We start from the raw sequence: 22,594 nt of genomic DNA, 5'->3' as shown, positions 1-22,594 counted from the left end.
AGAAATATAAAGAAATCCATGCCTACATGAATCAAAATAAAACTGCTAGAAACTAAAGCAAAGAGAAACATATTACAAGCAGCCAGAGAGAATAAGAAACAGATTATTGTCAAAGGAACAACAACGAGACTTACAGCAGACTTCTCAATGGAAACAATGAAAACAAGAAGATAACAGAATAGTTTTAACAGGCTAAAAGTAAATAACTGCCAACTTAGAACTTTATGCCCAACAAAAGTATCCAAGAGGACCCACTAAAGATAGTTAGAAACCAAAAGTAAGACTATTTGTCACCCACACTAAAGGAAATATTAAAGACAATTCTTTAGGTCCCAGGAAAATAGTCCCAGGTGGAAAGCCAGACATGTGAGAAGTAAATAAATGCATAGAAAATAGCAAGTATATAGGTAAATATAAATGGATAGTGGTTGTATAAAATAATTTTAAAATTATGAGATTTAAAATATGTGTCACTTAAAATTCATGGCAACAATAATACAGGGGCACCTGGGTGGCTTGTCAGCTAAGCAGCCTTGATAATCTTTATTTCAGCTCAAGTCATAATCTCAGAGTCCTGGGATCAGACCCCATGTGGGGGTCCCTACTCAGTAAGGAGTTTGCTTCAAGATTCTCCCTCTCCCTCTGCCCCTCCCCCTCCTTTCTCTCTCTCTCTCTCTCTCTCTCTCTCTCTCTCAAAAAATCTTTTTTAAAAACCAATAACATAAAATAATTTGGGAGGGACCAATGGAGTTAGAGTGTTCTAGAACCCATGACATGTCTGAGAAGAATATAAAACCACCAATTAATATTAAACCTTAATAACACAAGAGTTTACGCTATAATCCTGAGGACAGTCTCTAAAAGAATAGTACAAGAATACACAATGTCCAAAGTAATAGAGGAAGAAAATGTAATATTAAAAAATAATCAATCCTAAAGAAGCAATAAAATGAAAGATAAAGATAGAATATAGGTGGAACAGATAGAAAGCACTTAATAGTATGGTAGATTTAAATCCAAATATATCAGAAATTACATTAAATTTAATGTAAATTAAATTGCATTAGTAAATATAAATAGACTAAAGGCATCAATTAAAAGACAAAAATTGTCAGACTAGATTAATTTTTTTAAGTTGTATAATATTTACAAGAGAAGATTATAACACTTAAGGATACAGAATGGATAAGAGTAAAGCGATGGAATAATATATCCAATGTAAACATTAATCCAAAGAAAATAAGAGTACCTATATTATTTATTAGACAAAATAGAATTTAAAGTGAAGTGTATTACTAGAGATAAAGAAGACATCTTAGTGATAAAAGGTTCAATTCTCCAGGAAGTTAGAGCATTCAAAAATAACATATACCTAATACCTCAAAATACATAAAGCAAAAGCCAACAAATATACATACAGACAGATCCACAATAATAATGGGAGAATTTAACACATCTCTCTGAATATCTAACAGAACAAATAGACAGTAAGTCAGTAGGAATATAGAAGATTCAAACAGCACAATCAGAAACTATAACCTAATGGACACAAATGGAATATTAAGCTCACAACTACTAACAGTATACCTTCTTTTCAAGAACACAAGTTTCAAAAGTCAGCTGTATGGTGATCCATAAAGCAAGTCTTGACAAACATCAAATAACTGAAATTGTACAGAATATACTCTCTAACTACATTATGATTAAGCTTGAAATTATTAATAGAAACATGATTAGAAAACTCTCGTGTATTTGAAAATTCAGGAATATTTCTAAATTCCCATGTGTAATTGAAGGAAATTTAAACCTATTTTCATTGAATGGTAATGAAAATACTGTATTTTGAAACTTGTAGGATAAAATTCAAGCTATGTTTAGATGATTGTAATTTTACTTGGGGGTGCCACAGTGGTGCAATCCATTAATCATCTGACTCCTGATTTCAGGTCAGGTCATGATCAAGCCCTGAGTCAGATTCTGTGCTGATAGTGGAATCTGCTTAAGATTCTCTCTCTCCCTCTCCCTCAGCCTCTCCCCCAACTCATTAAAAAATAAATAAATATATACATCATTTTACTTGCATATATTAGGCTATAAGAAAAGTTTAAAATCAATGAACTAAGACACCATCTCAAGAAATTAGAAAATTGAACCCAAAGGGGGAAAAAAAAGAAAAGAAAGATAAATGTAGAATTTTATAAACTAGAAAACAAACATACAATAGGATATATCAGCAAAACCAAAAGGTGGATTCTTTGGAAAGAGTAATAAAATCAATTTTTAAAAACCCATAAACTTCAGCAAGACTGCAGAAGGGGAAAAAGAAAGAAAAGATAAAAATAATCGCTGTCAGGCATGATACAGAGACATCACAACAGAGCCCACCATCACTGAAAATCGTAAGAAGATATTATAAACAATGTTGTGCTATTACATTTGAAAATTTAGATAAATATTAGTTCCTAAAAAACACAATTTATCAAAATGGACACAAAAAAAATATGAATCTTAGCTAGCCAAATAACTCTTCAACAAATTAAATCCATAATTTAAAAACCCCTTTCCACAGGGAAAACCCCAGGCTTGGAGGTAATGGTCTCAGAAAAGCATACAGTGTACAAGCACAAGAATGCTTATCACAACCATGTATGTACGAGCCCTAAACCGCAAACAACCCAAATGGCCATCAAGAGTAGAATAAGAAGACAAAATTGTGTCACATTCATAAAAGGTCACACTATCCAGTGATGAAAATGTATAGACTCCATCTGTATACCACGGGGTGAATTTCACAGGTATGTGGCGTGAAAGAAGCCATGCATGAAAGAATACGTACTACAGGGTTATGTCTGCATGAAGCTGTAAAAACAGGCAAAACTAGCATTTAACACGTATTTTGCTGGCAAAACTATACAGAAAATCCAGGACATTTTACCACGGATGTCAGGATAGTGGTTCCCTGTGGTGAGGAGGGAGAGAAGGGAAGGAATGGAGAGAGCTTCTAGAAGGCAGCACGGTCCTATCTGCGGACCTGGAAGTGACACCGGTGCAGACTTAGTGATAAGTCACTGGGCTCTAGAGCTTTGCTGTGAACGCTTTTCTGTAGGTACGTTTTATTTTACAGTTGAAGAAGTGAAAAAAGATAGAAAGGAGGAAGGGGAGACGAGGAAGGAGGAAAGCAAGAAGAATATGGTGGTCCTGGGGTCTGTTCCAGATAAGAGAGTGCAATGTCTTTAGCAATCCCCTTGCCGAACGCACTCCACTGAGCACGGACAGGAAACTCAGGTGCCCAGAAGAAGCTGGCAGGCCTGTCATGAACGACGTAGATCGGGGAGGCAGAGACGAGGAGAAGTCCATTGATCACTGACATCTAAGACGCAGTCTCTGTGTCCAGGAAGACACTTTGTCCTGTTGGAGAGATGGTGGTCACGTGGAGAGTGTGCGCCACCTGTCAGAGGGCAGCTGCCACTCACTCCAGAGAGCGAAGATACGTGACAGACCCTCCCCCAACCTTTCGAGTTGAGCTAAAAATCTGGATTTCCCTTGATCTCCTGTTTCTTAAATGTCGATAACTAAACCAAATTCTATTAAAGCTCACCCATTTTACGTTTCAGATGCAGCCTAGGGGTGTTGAGAACCCCGGGTGAACCCAGCATGGAACCAGTTCAACCAGGGTCTGGCTTTCTCCAGCAACTCCCAGGTGCCACCAGTGAGCAGCCCCCTACTCTGAGATCCAGAGAGCCGGAAGGTTCTCTGGGACCGTGGGCCGAGGCAAAGCCCAGAGACGGGAAGCCCCCCAGAGAGGAAAGCCGAGTTAGGAGAAGTGAGGAAGTCAGGAGGAGTTTCTGGACTCAAGAGCTTCAAAAATAAATCTTTCCCTTTTCTCTTTCTACTTTAGCTGTTCTCAGCTTCCTGCTTTTTTTTTTTTTCTTTTTTTTCTTTTTCTTTTTAAATTCTAACAGTTCTACAGACAACCGGGAGTGTGAAGGCAATGAAGCAAGGGCGAGTCTTCACGGAGCTGCTCTGCTTATTAAAGGCTCTGCTTCCAGCCCATCAGTCTGAAAGGCAGTCACGCACACACCTTCCAAACCATGCCGTCATGGATTCACGCCGCAAGCCAAGGCCACAGGCACTGGGCCCGGGGCTGCATCTGCCTTGGCCCCTCACGGCCCCCTTCCAGGAAGTGCTGGAACAGCGGAAGCAGCGAGCCGCACGCCTAAGAAGTGGTCAGCAGTTGGGAACAGCTGGAGGGAGGAGGGCCAGTGAGCAAATATCAGAATTTGGGAAATAAAGCTTTGGCTGAACAAAGTTCACAGTTGTTTTCCAAGAAAGCAGAGCCTGGTTGAGCCACCCCAGAGAACAGGGCAAGGAGCAATAAATACACTGAACGTTGGCTCTTAGCCTCCCCAAGCCTGGGACGCTTGGCCACCGACGGCGACCAGGGCTAGCGTGCTTCCCCTTGGGGCAGAGGGCAGGCAGCAGCTCGGGGTAAAAGGGGAAAGATGGATAGGCGGTCCAAGCAAGCCCAGACTGCAGACATGCGGGGCGAGAGGAAAGCGAAAACAACAAAAAGCCTTTTTATCCTTGCCATGTCCTGTGCAAATTGAAATTAACCTCCCAGGAACTGTGGCACCTTGAATCTTTGGGGTCCTTGCCTCCGGCAGGTACCTACCTTCTCAGGTAGCGAGCTCTCCATTCCTAGCAGAGCTGGAGCAGAAGCTTGGCTATTCTCTCTCCAGAGAGAGGAGCAGAGGCAGGTCTAGATAATTTCTGATTCTCAGAACCGTAAATTAGCAGAACTGGATAATCCTGACAAATGATAACCTTTCTGAGGACACACGTGTCCCTCTTTAGAAGGCACTAAGACACATCAGACTGTCCACGAATAGGTATGATTATCTGCAAATTAGCTGACTGACATTCTCAGGTATGAAGCAGCACTTATTTTAAGAAATGGAGTTAATTTAGATAATAGTTTTTGAAAAGCAATGAGTTAAAAAAACAAGGGGAAATAAGACAGCTTTTTTTTCCAACTCATACATTTTCAAATTGTTTCTGCTAGACCATCTATGAAGAAAGGTTCTTTGTGAATGAATTAAATGTTCTTGGGAGTCATTATTACTTTCAGCTCAATAGGAGTATTACTATTTGTCTAATAGCCTATTAATTCCTATGCTTTACATGTTTGTACGCCTACAACACCCAGCCTCGCAGCTGGCGACGTCACAGGCGCTCAACAGATGTTTGTTGAATGAATCATTTGCAACGACAAAGCACGTGAACTGCCCACTTCTGCAGGTCGGCGACAGTCACAGCATTTTGAACCCTTACCGCGTGCTAGTCACTAGGCCAGATAAAGGAATACACATCGTAACGGTCCCTAAGATGTGGTCGCTGTGATTGTTCCCATTTCAGAGATGACTCAGCGGAGGCTGATGAGTCGGGGAGCTTGAGGATTCGAGGGCAGGCCTGTCCCCGGCCTGAGCCACAGCTCCCGGCCATCGTACCGAATGGGATCTGGATCCTCAGCTCTACGCATGCATTTTTCAGCAGAGCGCATGGTGGGTTCCGCGGATGGAAACTGCCGGGCCACCCCGCCCCGGCGTCCGTGGTCCGCAGCCCTGAGAGGGCCAGCTCCCCCTCGGTGCCTATACAACCTGCCTCCCCAGCTGCTGCGGCTCTGGCCACGCAGCCTCCCCTCCCCCACCCCGGCCCTTTGTTCTTCCCACAGCTGCTCAGTAAATTCCTTGATTTGAAATTATGATCACAGGTTGGAGTGCTACTTAAAATAATTTTGCCAAATGTTCCATCTCTCTGCGTTGATGAACATAATGGATGAAAATTTAAAGAGAAAAAAATTTATGAATTCACTTTGTTGAAGACAAAAAAAAAAAAAATCACAGGCTGCCTCCACAGCCTGCCTTTGGACACCTGAAGGATTCTCTCCCATGCCTGGACCTTTGCAAGCTCTCGCCTGGTGGGGAGAGCCGGCTGCTGTCAGGTCTGTGGCCCGCCACAGATGGAGGGGGCAAAGGTCAGGGTGGGTGTTGGGTTTGTTTAAGCACGAGCCGAGGAGGACTAGAGGGAGCCCCTCGGTGTCCGATTTCCAATTTCCTGTGCGAGTCACTGATGGGCACCCCTCCTCTGCCCCACACAGCAGAACAAAGACCAGCCCGAAGACACGCAAACACCCTGGACAGGCCAGGTCCTCCCACTCTAAGCTAGATTGGTCTCTGAAGCTCTGAGAGACACAGGGCCCAGAGGCAGATCCCCTGCGTGAGGCACCAAGATCCCACAAGGCCGAGTGCTTGGGCTCCCTGCTTCCCCTCCTCGGTGGGGTGCTGGCCCTGGCTGCCCGGGCTGCCCCATTGCTCAGGGGAGCCCTCCAGGTGCCCGCAGCTCAAGGAAACCCGGAAGGCCAGAGACAGGCCATGATGAGTCCCGTCAAGGGACCTTGCATGGCTCCGGATTCTACCACCCCAGGTGGACTCCAGCTTAAGACGTTTCCCTCATTTCCTGAGCCTTCCTTGGTCTTGAAGAAGTAGGTGGGAAGGAATGAGCACATCCAGAGCACAGACAGGACAGGGAGAGTCTCAGATTTTCTGGAGACAAACAGCGCTCGCAACAAGGAGGCTCTTCCGCCATCAAGGCAGCGTGGCCAGGCCTGTCTCTGAGCGAGGATTCCAGAAAACCAATAAAGATGGTGTTCCTCCAGGACCGCCTCCAAAGCAACCTGCTCCCTGAAAACTCGACACGAAAACAGCCCCTGCTCCCTGAGAGTCTGTGCATTAGGCACTGGGACCTTCAAGAACCATAAGGTGATGCCTTCGGTTATGCTGAATCACGATAAGCCGGGTTCGTGAGCATACGGGGAGCTCCATGGGTTCCCCCCAAAAGGATTGCACACAGTGCCAAGCCCTGCAAAAGGACGGTCACTTCTGCAGGGGCCTTCTCGGCCTTCGAGGCAGGAAGGACATGGGGGTGGCAGATCCGGGCCAGTTCCCAGAGCTGGTGCTTCCCAGCCGGATGAGACTAGGGAGTGTCCTGCCCCTTGTTGAGCTTCAGCTCCTTAATCTGTTCAAAAAGCAGGACTCCGAGTGCCTCCCCAGGCAGCCACTGGGAACCAGGACTGTTCAGAGCACCAGGAACAGCGGAACGGCAGGGCCAAAGGCGCACCCACCTCCAGGTCAGGGCGGAGGGGGAGGGAGTCCTGACATACAGGAAGGCCCTCTAACTCCGGGCGCTACGGTCTCCCCTCCACCCCGCTCACGCAGTCCTCACCAAGCGGGACACAGAAGGAGTGGCTCCCCGAAGGAAAGTGGGTTTGATCACTGATACAGTTTAGAATACTGGTGCGTGGCAATTAGAAATTTAAGAAGTGAACTCTCTAGAGACAAGGCACTCCTCGTGGCCACTCCCAAGGCTGATCTTCCCCATACCCTCATCTCCTAGGTGAACCCCCTTTTGCTCCTGATGTTATCACAGAAGGTGATCTGCACCCTTGCTCATGTCTCTACAAGGGGAGCAGTCAGGAGAGAGTCTTGTGAGAACTCAAAAAAAGGGTGTCATCCTTCTCCCTAGAAGTTACACTTGGGCCCTTTGGGAAAGCAAAGAAATAACGTTGTCTCCAGAGACCATGTGTGAGTGGGGCCCTGGGTGCCTCCTTGTTCTGCTTGGGTATTTTTTCCTTGTTTGCAGTGCTGACCACATGAAGGAGAGGAAGCCTTCATCCCTGACCCCTCCCAGGATCCAAGTCCCTAACCCCCCATGAGGTAGGACACTCTTTCACTCAAGTCCTTCAAGGGCCGCTCCACCCACTCCTACGGCAACGAGCAGGAGAGGCACAGAGGATGAAATCCCATTTTGTGCCTCGGACAGGTGACTTCCTAGAGAAACTTCTGCAAAGCAAAAAGAGAAATTTTTTTCCTACACAGTCAGAATGGCTTAAGTCATACATAATTCCAGCAGCTTGTATCTGCAGTAGATGTTCCACATCTCCTTACTGAATCCTTGTAATCACTTCTTATTCCCATTTTACAGATAAGGAAATTGAGGCCAAAGAAGTACAGGGTTTGCCCAGGTGGCACAGGGAGTGAGAGCACCAAGACATTAACCTGCGAAGGTCAGCCTTTATTTGGTCACACATCTCCAGGGGTTCAGCAGGGCCAAGCGCTACCCTGTTTATAATGCCTTTCAGCTGAGGATGTCAAAAACCCCTCATCAAGAGAGAATGACCCCACTCTTGAAAACCTGGAAACCTAGCCTTCTAAAGCAAATGAATTTCCAAACCTGGGGTTAATGATAAAGCTGGAAGAATGCAAAGTCTCACCGTTTCCACTCCTCTTTAATCAACATGTGACTTGGATTTTCTAGAACTAGATCCTTAGTGGTAACTTATTAAAGGGTAAATCAAAGTTTGCTTTAAGAGAAAAGTAAATACACCCAACTTTCCATACGATGCTGGACCCTAGGTCCACTTCCTGCTTCTGCTGTTGACTCAGGCTGTAATCACAGATAAGTAGCTGCATACTCAGGGCCCAGAGCAGGAATCCCGGCATCCGCGTGCCCCCCACGGGACTGGGGTCTGGAAACGCTGTCTCCAGCAGGGTGTGCGGGCTTCGGCGAGGAAACCCGGACAAGAGGTGAAGACTCAGGCTGCACGGCTCCACGGGCCAGGAGCAGCTGCTTGTCCTTGCGTCTCTTGTGGCAAGGAAAGGGGTCGCTGATTTGTCCCATTGCCAATAAACCCTGCTGCCCTTTGGCTCTGAACGCACTGTGATTATTGGGAGGGAGGTGGGAAGGGCTGCACTTTTGGACCCAGGGGGCAGGGAGGATAGGAACAAAGTTGACAAGAGTAAACTTTAATCACACAGGGAACATTTTCAAGGAACAAATAAAAATAGCCAAAAGTGGGTCAGTACGGCCACTGAGGTTAGTGGCCGGAAATTGGGGCAGCGTCCCGGGTAGAGGAATAAAAGTTTATTTTGTGAATACAAACTCATACTCTGTTTCCGATCTGATTGCCTGTTTTCCCCTTTTGGCTTCTCCTCTCCGTCTTTTGGACACACGAAAAGCGCACACACGTGCACAGAGCGAAAGGGAACCGTGTGGTGTCGAGTCCTGCTCCGTCTTCTCGATCCCAAACTCCCTCCTTTCTCCTGAGGCTGGAGTAGAACGGTAGTTTCAGAGTTCCCACTGGAGTGGCAGGCGGGACGGAGATGGAGTACACACTTCCCCGGTCTTCAAGGTTTCTGTGATGTCGGCGCATGTGGGTTAAAGGGGAAAAGGTAACAAAGCAGAAGAGACATCCTGAGTGCTGGTCCTGTTCCTGAGCAGGCCCACCCCAGCCAGCATCCTCCTTGTCACGGCCCCCCACGTGCCACACACACAGTAGGCATGCCTGCGTGCCCTTAGACACACACAGATGATACACGTGCACACGCACAGGCACACGCATGCCCGGTGCTCATGCACACACACGGTCCAAACACAGACGTACAAGGTACTCATGCACACACACCATAGATATGCATAACACAGAAAGTGGCTCTTGTCCCCTCGGTAACCTTAACCTTCGGGCAGTGATTAGCTCCCGCACTTGGCAGGATCACATTTCCTTGTGGCCTCAGTGGCATGGCTGGGCCAGACTTACTGGGCTTACCCAAAAGAGAAAGGGCAGTAAAGTCTGACAAGCAAACATCCTGGGCAGATCATCAGGGCCAAGACAAGGGAATCAGGAGGGTGGGTTCGTTTGGTGGGACTCAGCAGGTGACACTGGTCATTTACTGGAACACTAAAACATACACATCTTCCTCACGTTATTTTCTTTGAATTCACTGAAAAATAAAAGGAACTTGTGGGCTGGGCCAAATAGCATAGATAACACGTGTGTGTGTGTGTGTGTGTGTGTGTGTACGCAAATGTACATAGGCACATGCATACATATAGACGTGCATACACACTTAAGGCATGTAACAAAGAATACAGCCATAAGGATTCTAGAAGGAACTTGGGTGTGGACGTAGCTTCCACCCATTTGCTCTCTGTCTCCCCTGGATGGAGAGCAGGCATAGCAACACGTCGAGCCCACCAGGCTGTCCCCGCACCGAATCTTCTCCAGGGCAGCCAGGAGGACGCCTTTCTGCAGTTCAGTCCGCAGAATGTTTGCAAGGCCTAGGACAGCCCGCGCATCTCGCCGGTGGAACTCTCTGCGCTGTGGTCAGTTAGCTGTGTACCGGAATGGCATCTGTTTTCACGTTTCAGAGCACGACCATGTATACTGGGAGCTGTTGCCCAACTGAGCCTCCCAGCTGGCCGGGAGAGGGCTCGGTTTCCGGAAGGACGCGGCATTCACCTGGAGGTCCTCACCCAGGAGGCTGAGGACACGGAAAAGTTCCAGAGTGTTTTTCAAAAATCATCCGGTTTTTAAAGATCTGCTTGTTAGGAATCCAGCCTCAAAGGCAGATTAATCAAACACAGACTCACTGAAAAATGTGCAAGAACGGATGACTTTTTTTTTTTAGCATGGGGTTTTCAGGGTGGGATTTTTGAGGAGTGGGAGGGAGGCTACGCAGGCAAGATAAACTCCTTCAGAGCATGGGCAAAATTCCCTTTTCAATTACCAGTTTTAAAAAAAAAATGACAAAGTCACACAAGAGAGGAAATGAAAAGGGAAATTTTTAGACTTCTCATCCGTCCAGAAAGCCCCGGGCCTGTTTCAGAAGCCGGTCAGGGCAACTGTCGGGCCTGCGGTCACCGCGCTGCAATCCCAGGAGGCCTTGCGTCACCAGCCATTATATCAATAAGGAAGTAGGATCACCTAACCACAAGCCAGCTTCTTTTCTAAGCCCACATGTTGCTCTAGAGGGTTTTTAAACAAGAGACTTTCCTGTTTTTGAAACCTGTGAATCCACAGGTCTTACAGGTTACTCAAATTACCTTATCACTTGTAGCAACCACTGGCATGAATTTCAAAACTGCTTACTCCAGCCCTCCCCTCCCCTCACTACAGACATCCATTTACTCACCGAATCCTTATTTACAGGATCGTGTTTCCAACTGCTGACACAGAAGAAAAACATACTAGTTATACATTAAGCTTTACGGTTAAGGTCTCTGTGCCAGGCCCTGTCCAAACGGTATTTATTCACCGGCCAGAAGGCAGGAGAACCACCCCGGAGAAAATCCAACAGACGGGGCTTTGCAGCCAGATCAGCGTTCCTTAATACGGCCATGCTATTTTTCATGCAAACACGGACAGGCGCGTGCAAATGTAGTGTACGAGATCATCACGACTCATGGGGAAGTAATTATATTTATCATAGGATGTGCAGCAAGTCTTTTGGAAAATCTGTAACACAAGCAGAAGGCATCCCAAACCACCTAATGAGGTTCCTGGAAAATAAATGTAAAAAGGCGTGGGTAGAGGACTCCATGGGACCATCCAATTTAAAACTCCATGGTGTTTTTCTCTTGAGAAAAAAAAAAAAAAAAAGGTTCAGATTAAAGAGTGCAGAAGAGAACCGATGAACTAAAGCCACAAACAAACCTCTCTCTTTCCTGCTCCACACAGCAGCTCGAGAGAGATGTGCCAAACCCAAAAACTGCATTTGATAGCCATCTCCTGGTTTAACTCCGTCCCTGGCCAGGGGCCACTTGGCGTTGCTCAAGGAATGTCTGCAGAATTCGTCCTGAGATCCCTTGCTAGAAGCGTCCACCCTCCCTGGGTAGACCTGAAGTTAGCAGATGGTGGTACAGGTTCTGTTTTCAGGAATGGCCCAGTCCGAGCTAGCATGAACGACTGGTGAACTTTACCCTACAGCCAGTGACCTCTAAGCTGACTCACAGAATCCACATGGCAATTGTGAATCTAGCAGACACTTATCTAACCTCACACTTCTCGGTCTTTGGGGGTTAGAATCAACACTTAGCTCATCAAAAAAACATGCATCTCCCCAAAAAGAACCTGCCCTCTGTTTGTGCACACTGGTTTGGTGTTTATCTTATTTTGTTTTTCTGCATTCCAATCCATCTGCTGGCACTGAAATGTTGAGATAGTCACTAGAAGGCCGTGACGCTGTGATTTTTACGCTTGAGGGAAGGTTCTTGCAAAATATGAAAGATTCTCTCTTATGACATGGTAAGTGTGAATGGGGTGACACCCAAAATTGTCAGAAGTAACTCTCTCAAAGAAGGTGACTGGCCTGTGGCATAGCACAGTGCACTCGTGGGGGGGTGGGGGGGAATACAATACAATACAAGAATTCCAAAGAATTCAGACTTCCCGCACAGGCTGGATAGATATTTTTCATTTTAATATTCTCTGGCAAATAATCTACTGTGTTTGTATGGAAAGAATCCTATTCTTCAAAAATGTTTAAAAATGAAAATAATGTTTCCTTTCCTCCTTTGGAAGGGTCATTACTACAAAACGAATAATTTATTTTAGAGGCGGGGAGAAGCAGAGGCAGAGGGAGAGGGAGAGAGAGAATCTTAACCAGGTTCCATGCCCAGAGTGGAGCCCGACACAGAGCTTGATCTCACGACCCCGAGATCATGACCCGAGCCGAAACCAAGAGTCAGACACTTAACAGACTGAGCCCCCCAGATGCCCCCAAAACTAATACAAATTTTGAAGAGTTTTCTGATCCCTTTGGACTGTGGATATTTACAACACTTAGGACCAAGCCCTCTCGCCTGACATCGGCTGAGCCTGCTGGACAGTTGCCCAACCACCCTCTGGGGCTGGCTGTGCAGACCACAGCTCCATGCACCCTCTCCAGGGGAGAAGCATTGCCCAATGAAGCAACGTTGCCTCTCCCCTTTTGCACCATCGCTGACACCCCAGCCCCAGCCCCATGCTGCCAGGCCTGCTTACAGAACTGCATGTCCCCTGCGATCCTGTGCCTTCCAGCTCGATGCCAACAAGGGCAATAGGTAATAGGTACTTTTGACAAAGGACCGTGCAGCAAGCCTTCTCATCACTTACAGAAGTTCTCTCTTTGGGGCCATGACCAACCCCATCAACCCAGCCCAACAAAGAGCAGATATGAATGGGATAGATACGAGATGACACCTTGTATTTATGTCTATCAAAAGATCTTCCTCTTACCAAGTGCCCACTCGATTTCTTTATTTTTAAATAACAAAATATCCTGCAAGGAATTCCATCAGTGCTAGTCTGGGATAATCACAGAGTTTGCCTGGAAGAAGGATTTGGTTTTGGTTTTTATTAAAAATAAAAAAATATTTCAGGGTTTTTCTACTTATTCCTGCAAGTATTAGATACTGTCAGCAAGTCTTTAAAGCTTATTGGGGGGAAAAAAGAAGTTTTATCATGAAAGTTTTCAAACATATCCAAAGAGCATATAGTAAAATGAAGTTCCATATGCCCTTCTCCTCGATTAATAACAACCTAGATTGTTCCAAATTTGATCCACTTCTTCCTTTTTTTGTCTTTTGCCTTTTTCTCTTGCTGCACTCTCTCTTTTTTTAAGATTTCATTTGTAAGTAAGTAATCTCTACACCCAATGTGGGGTTCAAACCTACAACCCCCAGATCAAGGGTCACACGTCCACCTACTGAACCAGCCAGGTGCCCCGCTTCGCTGAACCATCGTAGAGAAAATCCCAGACGTTGTGTCATTTCTCCCCTTCATACGCTAGTATGCACCATTAAAATGCATGGACAATTCCTTATGTAACCCCAACCCATTAAAATCACATTTAAAAGCAGTACTAGAAGAAGTTAGCTTTACGGAGATCGCAAATAAACTTAAGTGTAAGCTTAAGCTAACACTTCCAGTGACCACAACACAGATGCAGAAAGTACTAAATCCCAAAGATACTTGAGCGGCACCAGGATGGTGTGTTCTGGAAGACCGAATGAGATCTCTCAGAAAGGGGCTCCAGTGACAACAAAGACAGGTGTTGATAAAGAGTCTGAATAATAAGAAAAAAAAAAAAAAGAAAAGAAAAAAGGAGGCAATATTTCTAAATAAGTATACATGTATAATTTTATATATGCAGGTAATTAACTCAATAAATGTTATAACTAGATATCTGACAACTTCACTTGCATCATTAAAAGCGTATACATTCGGGGCGCCTGGGTGGCTCAGTCAGTTAAGCATCTGCCGTTGGCTCAGATCATGCTCCCAGGGTCCTGGGATGGAGCCTCAGGTTGGGCTACCTGCTCGGCGGGAAGCTGCTTCTCCATCTCCCTCTGCCTGCCTCTCTGACTGCTTGTGTTCTCTCTATTTCTCTGTCAAATAAATAAATAAGTTTTTTTTTTTTTTAAAGCATATCTGTTCAAGCTGACACAGACACACACAAGACTTTTGGAAGCTGCTCATTGGGAAATGGGGCATAGCCTCGTATTTGGAGTTGCAAATACAGGATCTGCAGCCCATTGCCTACCCTTCTTGTCAAGAGGATTTCTTGAGCGTCTTCTAAATTCCAAGCACTCTGCCAAGCCCTGAGTACATGTGCCCCTACTTTGGACACCAGGCCTCGGAGAGAAGACCTACTGCCCCCTCAGTTTTACAGGGGAAGATCTGAGGCTTCAGGAAAGTGAGTTTTTCTCCCGAAGAGATAAGGATGGAACACACGTCCCACTTATTCTGCTCTACACTGCTGACTCTGCAAGTTCACGTCTCTCTCCCTTCCCCTAGGAGTCCCTGCAGATCCACCCTGAAGCCGGTGGCAACATCAAGGTTCCTATGACACACTCAAATGAAGAAGAACCAGGAAGCAGGGAGGAGGGCTGAGTGCAGGCGTGATTCACAGCAGAGCTTGCCTTCCTTTTGTGATCACTGAATCGTTTCTGGCTTTAACAGTCTGGTGTTAAACAGTAGATGACACAACCCAGTGGTGTACATCCACGAAGACAAAACGGAGCCAAAACGTTTGCAGACGGGGTGGGCTGCCTGGGCCCCTGGCCTGACCTGAGCTTCCATGGTGCTCTCGTGACTCATGTCCCTTGATGCAACATCTTCCCATTCAGAGCTTTGAACCCCCTGGGTCAGTTCTTGTCTGTCACCTCTTCTGGTACGAACTTCGAGGTAAGATGAGGAAAAGAAAGGCCACCCAGGTCCCTGCTCAGGCCGGCAGTGGGGCACACGCAGGTGGGTGCGGGCCCTCAAAGCCAAAGACTCCGAGATCCTTGTGTAGCGTCACCGGGAGCTGTGGGGCGATCCCCGGCCACACATTCCACCTTCCTCGCTGCAGTTTCCCCATCCTTAAAGGGCACTATTCGAGGACCAGGCCTGAAAGAGCCAAATCATATTACCCAGTTAGGGCGGAAAGCTCCCCAAGAGCGCTCTGGAGGCCGGGCCTGCAACCCGCACACACACTCGGTCTCGCTAAAAGCGCTCTGGTGCGCCCGCGCTCGCAGGCAGTAAAACCCGCCTGAGCGGAGCGGCCTGGCTGGAAACGAACTGCAAATTGATAAACGTTCAGTTGCTAATGCCGTGTTTATTGTTTTTTACTAGGATAAAAATTAACTGTGCGGCCTGGGCCAGAAAACAGCCTGAGCTCTCCCATCTGGGGGGCGGGACCGGGGTCCCTCCGGCCCGGGTGCACACAGGTTCCCGCCGATCCCGTCTGCACACAGGCCCAGGTCCGGACCGCACAGCCGGGTGGGGGGCGGGGGGGGCTTCTGGGCAGCACAACCGGACCGGCCACCGCGCCGAAAGGGGGACTGTCCTGAGGGCGCTTCGGCAGCAGGCAGGGCCGCCCGTATCACGCCCGGGGTCCTGCACCTCCCAGGGAAGAGTTGCCACACCTGGGCCGGAAGGGCAGTGAACTAGGGCTGGAAGGGCGGCCACCGCCCGCGGTGGGCAGGACAGGGGGCGCGCGGGCTGGGGGCGGGGCTGGGCGCGCGCAGGGGCGGGGTGCAGGGCAGAAGCCAGAGCAGGCCCCGCGGACCGGCCAGGCCCCGTGACGGAGCAGCCCCAGCCCCAGCTGCGAGGCCGCGCCGTCCCCCGGGGCCCTTCTCCTCCGGCTTCGAGCAGCTGGATCCGTTTACTGCAGCCGCAGCGCCTTGCACAAGCACCGGCTGAGTTATTGCTCTTGGAAATCCCCTCTGTTTCGGGGAATCAGGTAGCTTTCAAACTCCCAGTAATTAATGGTCCTTTTGGTCCAGAGAGAAGAGCAAAAAAAAATTGTTTAAAGCCAAAACAAAATAACAGACTGCAGGCTACAGGTTTCAAAACAGGCTGTTCGATTTAGAGTAAATTAGAGGGAGTGGGTGGCTGAGGTCCCGAGTAATGTTATCCTGTGCCATGTGGTCTTCTTTGACGTCAGCAAGATGTTTCTCCCCGCTTTACCCTTCTCTCCCTCCTCTCTCCTTTCTTTGTCCGCGCCCTCCTCCCCTTCCTCTCGCCTTCCCTCTTCGTGTCAGGGAGACAGATGACACAGGGGCGCTCTGGAAAATTGCTCGTGCTTGTGCGAGATAGCTCACAGGCTCTGATAATTCCCACATTTTCAAAACACATGAAGGCTGTGGGGGAGGGGGCAATTCAGCCACCGTCTGCATGAGCAACCAAAAATACATGTGACTCAGTGAGGAAGAGAGGAAAAGCCTGCTGGAAAGCAAACAGCAACCACCGCTGGCTCCACATTCCACAGCCCTTCGTTGTGCCGGATTAGCGGTCCTGTCTGAGGGAGCATTCTTCCTGTGGTAAAGAACGCATTTTTGTCTCCAGCCTGAAATAGAAGCCCAGAGAGCATGCGTCCTGCTCCCCTGCTACTAGATGCGGGGAACCCGGCTGGGCTGCTGTGTACCTTCTCCTGGCTCCCCCCAGATCTCTGCCACCCAGGCCGTTTTTCAGCCATTGTCTCATTAAAGACAGCCAACAGCTGCCCTTGGGTCAACACAGAACTATCTAGAACAAGGGCTCCGGGGCTAAGTAAGCATCTGTAGCCTGACCCTCCAATACCTTTGTTTCCTCTTTAAATGGCTTTTGTCCACCCCGTTGTTTCAACAAAGGCAGCGTGGCCCGGCCATGGCAGGGCCCTGTGGGTGGCCACATAGTGAGAGCTGGGGGGAGTGGGGAGATCTCCCCAGGTCCTTTATTACCATCAGCCTCAGCAGGATGACTTGGTTTCCAGAATGACCCGACTCTGTCATTTTGCCCAGGCATCTCTTTGGAAGGAGAAATCTGTCCCAGACCTCACATGACAGAAAGTGGTTCCAAGTAGCGCAGGGTAGGGAGCAGGCCCTGGGGCACATGTGGGCCTGATTTTCTCTCTCGGGCACGTGGTGGTTCCTCCCTCCTCTGTTCTCTGATCTGGACAGCAAGGGCCTCAGAAGACCTTAGAACAGTTCACGTTTTCTAAACCAGGGCCTCTAAATGCTCCCTGCAGGCGTGAAGTTCCCATGAAAAACACACTGGGAATGAAAAATGCGCATACGAGAAAGCAAGTGAGATCACACGAATCTATTCAGTGATTAGACCGCATCCCCGAAAAAAGGCATGGCATTACTATAAGGGGGGGGGGGGGGGCTCCTAAGCAGATAACAGCACTTTAGCAAGAGCCCAGGCTAGACCTTTAGCATGAGTGCTGGAAGGACAGAGGAATTAGCAAGCCAACCAATAGGAGGAATTAACCTGTTTAGAACAAAGAGAAAAGGAGCCCGAACCTTCTGGGAGGGGAGAAGGATGGGGTTAGAACTGTTTGGTTTGAGGAAGAACAGACCAGTGCAGCGTAAACACAAGGCCGGAGTCTGACGTGATGATGAGTGAAATCAGCAACGTGAGGGGACATATGTTACACGCACTCCGTGTGTCAGACCCCGCCCGTCTCCTACAGAACACACTCCTGTTTAGTTCTCGTGGTGCCCTCGGGGGTGGGGGGGCGGTGTGCTCTTTGGGGCAACAAGAAAGAGAATCCTGGACCTGGAGAACTTTGGACACCTTGAAGCAGTTGTATCCAACCAAGAGCCAGATACAAGGCCGGCCCAGCCTTGCCTCCACTGGTCACGGCAGAGAGGGGACACTGGCTGTCCTTCAGACGTAGCGGCACAGACCCCAAGGGAAGAATGAGGGCTCGTCTGTGGGCAGCCAAAGCTGGCCTACCTGCCTCTGCTCTACGGCTCCTTCCTCCCCTCAGAACCACCGGACACATCAAGGAAGCCCTGTGAGCCTCACATGTGCTCCTTCTGGAAACACCGCTGGCCCTAGCCTCACCGAGGAACCTCTGGGCTCTCGGGGAAGCACAGTCCAACCTCCTGGGACATTCAGGGACTCAGGTTGGTGACAGGGACACGAAGGGGCCTTTCCTTGGTGGGCCTCTGAGGGAGGAGCAGGGAGCATAGGCTTCACCCAGCCGAAGCGTTTGTGTCTGGAAGCTCCGGTTTGTTAAGCGTAAGCTTGCTCTCCTGTTGAAGTCGCCGCAAAGATCTTTCTTTCCTCCTCACACCGCCTCTCCAGGAAATACCCCTCACTCATTTCTGGCCACTTCAGCAGAATTCTCTCTCCTTCCTGGTCTGCACATCGCTCTACTGAATTCCTCTCCCTTCTTTCAAACATATAGCCCTGATGTCGCAGATGTCCCTTTAATGACACATCCTGTGAGGGCATAATGGCAAATCCTATGCCTCACTTAAAACATTGCCCTGAGACGCCTGGGTGGCTTAGTAGGTTAAAGCCTCTGCCTTTGGCTCAGGTCATGGTCCCAGGATCCTGGGATCGAGCCCCACGTCAGGCTCTCTGCTCAACAGGGAGCCTGCTTCCTCCTCTCTCTCTGCCTGCCTCTCTGCCTACTTGTGATCTCTATCTGTCAAATAAATAAATAAAATCTTAAAAAAAAAAAAATTGCCCTGAGAGCGGTGGGTGGGAGCCACTGGGAGGGCACTTGGAGGAGAAGCTCCTGCTTCTACAGTCTGTTTTGTTCCTTTTTTATTTTTTTAAGATTTTATTTATTTATTTGTCAGAGAAGAGAGCAAAAGCACGGGGAGCAGTAGGCAGAGAAGCAGAGGGAGAAGCAGGCTCCCCCCTGAGCAGGGAGCCCAATGTAGGACTCAGTCCCGGGGCCCTGGGATCATGACCTGAGCCAAAGGCAGCCACCTAACCGAGTGAGCCATCCGGGCACTCCCTGAACAGTCTGTTTCCTTCTGGTCACCAGGACAGAGTGGAATGGCTCCTATCTGGACTTCCTTCCCGCCCCTCAGGCCCCCTTGACCTCCCTCCCCTGCCCCCATGCCCACGCCTCCCAGCAGTCTGGACTCCGGTCACCCACCCATTGACATTCCCCTGAGCATGTGGATTCTCAGCAGGTTCCAGAACACTGCTCTGCCGCTCAGCAGATGTGTCCACCTGAACCAAAGGACAGAACACGAAGCCCCTGCCAGGTGGTGAAGCAAGGGCTTTGTGAAGCTGTTTGGCCAAAGACACCCAGACCAGTCGGTGCTCGTGTGATAGGGCAAAGATGAAGTAGAAGACCCGGTGTCCTCCTGATGTAGCAAGCCGCCAGCCTCCACCGAACACCTGCCCAGTTGGGACCTCTGGTGTCCCAAAAGGTGGCACGTGTGGTGGCCAATGCCTGCTGTCCACAGCACGTCATGCCTGGTTTGCAACCTGGCCAGCTGGACCCCCGAGCCTTGGGCTCCTCCTCTGTAAAATGGAGACACCACCACTTCCAGGAGGGGAGACACAAGGCATAGAAGACCCTTCCATATTGTAGATCCTTCCCAGTTGAGTTCCTAACACCCTACAGTGGTTGGCAGCCGCAGTTTTCCCGGTGGCTTGATGCTAAAGACCATAACAGCTACACATGACAGGACAGGATTTATGAGCCTTGTGTGTTAAATATATTATCTCGACTCCCATCACAAGCCCAGAAAGGTGGGTGTTATCCCCTCATTTTACAAGGAAGGAGTCTGGGACTCAGAGCAGTTCAGTAACTCACCCAAAGTAACACAGCCGGTTAGTGGCCAAGAGATGGCAGCCGTCAACACAGTGCCTCCTCAGTGCCTGCTGCCTGACGCACACTTGCTTCCTTCGGTGCAAGCGGAGCTCAGCTCTCATTCCCCGACAACACAGCGGATGGTAAGTGACTGTGCAGGGGCTACCGCTACGTGTGCGTGTGTACTTGTGTGCACACACACCTACCTTCAGCCAAGGGTGGCACTTTTAGCTGACATGCTAAAAACCTGTCGTGTCATTTTGCCCAGGCATCTCTTTGGAAGGAGAAATCTGTCCCAGACCTCACATGACGGAAAGTGATTCCAAGTAGTGCAGGGTAGCAGGCCCTGGGGTACATATGGGCCTGATTTTCATTCTCGGGCACGTGGTGGTTCCTCCCGCCTCTGTTCTCTGATCTGGACAGCAAGGGCCTCAGAAGACCTTAGAACAAAGGTTCAGAGCCCACCTACGGAAAATTCATCCCTGATTCGGCAGGACAGACCTTCAGCCTGAACACACCGCGAAAGTAAACAATGGCCATTCAAAAGGGCCAGGACACAAATGGGAAGTTCCTGCTCAGTGACGGAGCTTAATAAGCCCAACAGCCAAACCCAAACCCATCTGAAAGCCTCCGTAGACACTCAGGTGATGATGACTGTATCTTAAGTACCTGAGGAAGAGAGGGCAAGAGATAAAACCATCTTCTGTCTGAGCAGAGGTTCATCCCTGTCCCTCATCTGAGAGCAGTGCCAACAGTCCCCAAAGTGTGACCTGAACAGAGAGAGACCACCCCCGTGGACCCATGGGTGTCCACATGTAAACACAGTGGAAGGGTGCCCACGTGGATAAGCAGGTCTTAAACACATCTGCTCCGAAGGTGCTCTTGGTCTCTCCAGACCCCTCCAGACCCTCTGTGGCGATGGGGATTCCTTTTGAACTTTCCCTTCTTAGCAAAGCTACTCTTGTTAAGAAGCCAATACCCCAGGGCCACCTGGGTGGCTCAGTGGGTTAAAGCCTCTGCCTTTGGCTCAGGTCATAATCCCAGGGTCCTGGGATCGAGCCCCACGTCAGGCTCTCTGCTCAGCAGGGAGCCTGCTTCCTCCCTCCCTCTCTGCCTGCCTCTCTGCCTACTTGTGATCTCTGCCGTCAAATAAATAAATAAAATCGTTAAGAAAAAAAAAAAGAAGCCAATATCCTAAAAACCAAGGTGACCTTGGATGTCCTTCTCCGCTGGGGCGGACCAAACTTTCCTTGCTGAATCAGACCCCATAATGTATCACCTATGAGTCACACACCAGCAGATGAGCCACTATTAGGAAGAGAGATAATGGGGTGATATTTATCAGCAGCTGTATCTTAGCAGATGACAGGCATTGCCTAATCACTGATCATACTCATATACATTACCTTCCAGATCACTGCGTGGTAGTTCCTGGGATGGTTTCTAACTGTCAATATTTACCGAACCAGGCACTTAACAACACAGACCAAGCAGGCTAGATGTCTCCAAGGATGAGTCATGCCAAATGAAGCCTTTTATCTAAGGGTCACTGCTCAGTCCTCATTGGCCGAAGCACACGGACAGTCATCAGGTTATTGAAAAAGCACATGCATGGTTGCAGGCTCTGCTCAGTTCTCTGGAGGAACCAGCATTTATGAAATCAAAGGCTGGGAGGAGAGGGCATGGCTTTGAAAGCATATAGAGCTCCCTTTTTTTTATCGGCTGGGTAGTAAATAGAGGTCTGGGGCTGAGGGAAGTGACCAAGAAATAGCCCCAAGAACCCAAGTCAGTTTCCACCTCCAAAGGGCCCATAATAACCTCCCTGAAGTCACATTGTGGCCTTGACCGGAGAAGGCACAGTGTCGCACCAAACACACCAAGAGGGGGGCACCTGCTAGACTTAGAGCCAGGCCAACCACTCACTGGCTTGGTCCTTTGAGTAAGCAAAGCAGACCCAGTCCAAGGTAGTAACTCTTGGTTCCATTCAAGCATTGGAAGATGATCTCTGGGGCTTTTGAAAGCTTATGCGTTCGGGAGTCACTGATTTCCAATGCAGCGAGCCTCCAGAGATGGGCACACCTCAGGTCTTACGAGGAGGGAAGAGGGAAGGCACGAGGGGCCAACCAAGGAAGGCAGTGCAAGAGGAAGTGGGGCAGGGAGTGGCCCCACACATGGCGGCTTTGCAACACTCTTGCTGGGCTAGCCCTCAGACCATCCCTAGAACACATTCACTTTTCTGTATGGAGAAAAGGTAGGAAGCTTGTTTTAACATCAGTGTTACATGAAAATATGCCACTATCAGTATGAGTGACCGTGATGTGCAAATTTCAGTCCCTAGCACACACACAGAAGCGGATTGCAACCACTGGCAGTGATCTATTTACCGAAGTCCTTTGGGGACCCAGTACTAGGCAACACGGGACCCGTTGGCCAATGCAAGCTCCTGGAATCCCAGTTCCCCTTAAAATCAATGAGCTAAGTGAGGATTGCAAAAGGACCCCACCAGGGCACAGGATTATTATTGAGTTGTATGGTGGAAAATATCTTTGACTGCAAATTGGTAGGTACCATGGAAATACAAAAAATATCAAGACTTGCGTACTGTGCAAGTCTTCAAAGAGACCTGGCTTCTTTATTAAGGAGACCTGCAGCCCCGCAGATCTGAAGGCCCAGAGGTGTTCCCAGAT

The 22,594-nt window shown here is 48.7% G+C and overlaps 1 long non-coding RNA gene across 1 annotated transcript; it reads right to left on the bottom strand.

The window, feature by feature from the left end:
* Positions 1 to 8,845: 8,845 nt before the first annotated feature.
* On the bottom strand, positions 8,846 to 11,459 carry LOC131829061 (uncharacterized). Its single transcript, XR_009352700.1, has 2 exons — positions 11,028 to 11,459; positions 8,846 to 9,251 (listed from the first exon to the last, which is right to left on the bottom strand). It is a non-coding gene; the product is annotated as an uncharacterized LOC131829061 (long non-coding RNA).
* Positions 11,460 to 22,594: the final 11,135 nt, after the last annotated feature.

This window comes from Mustela lutreola, chromosome 4 (assembly GCF_030435805.1).
Source record: "Mustela lutreola isolate mMusLut2 chromosome 4, mMusLut2.pri, whole genome shotgun sequence".
Classification (NCBI taxonomy): Eukaryota; Metazoa; Chordata; class Mammalia; order Carnivora; family Mustelidae; genus Mustela; species Mustela lutreola.
This window is presented reverse-complemented; position numbering and strand designations above follow the sequence as displayed.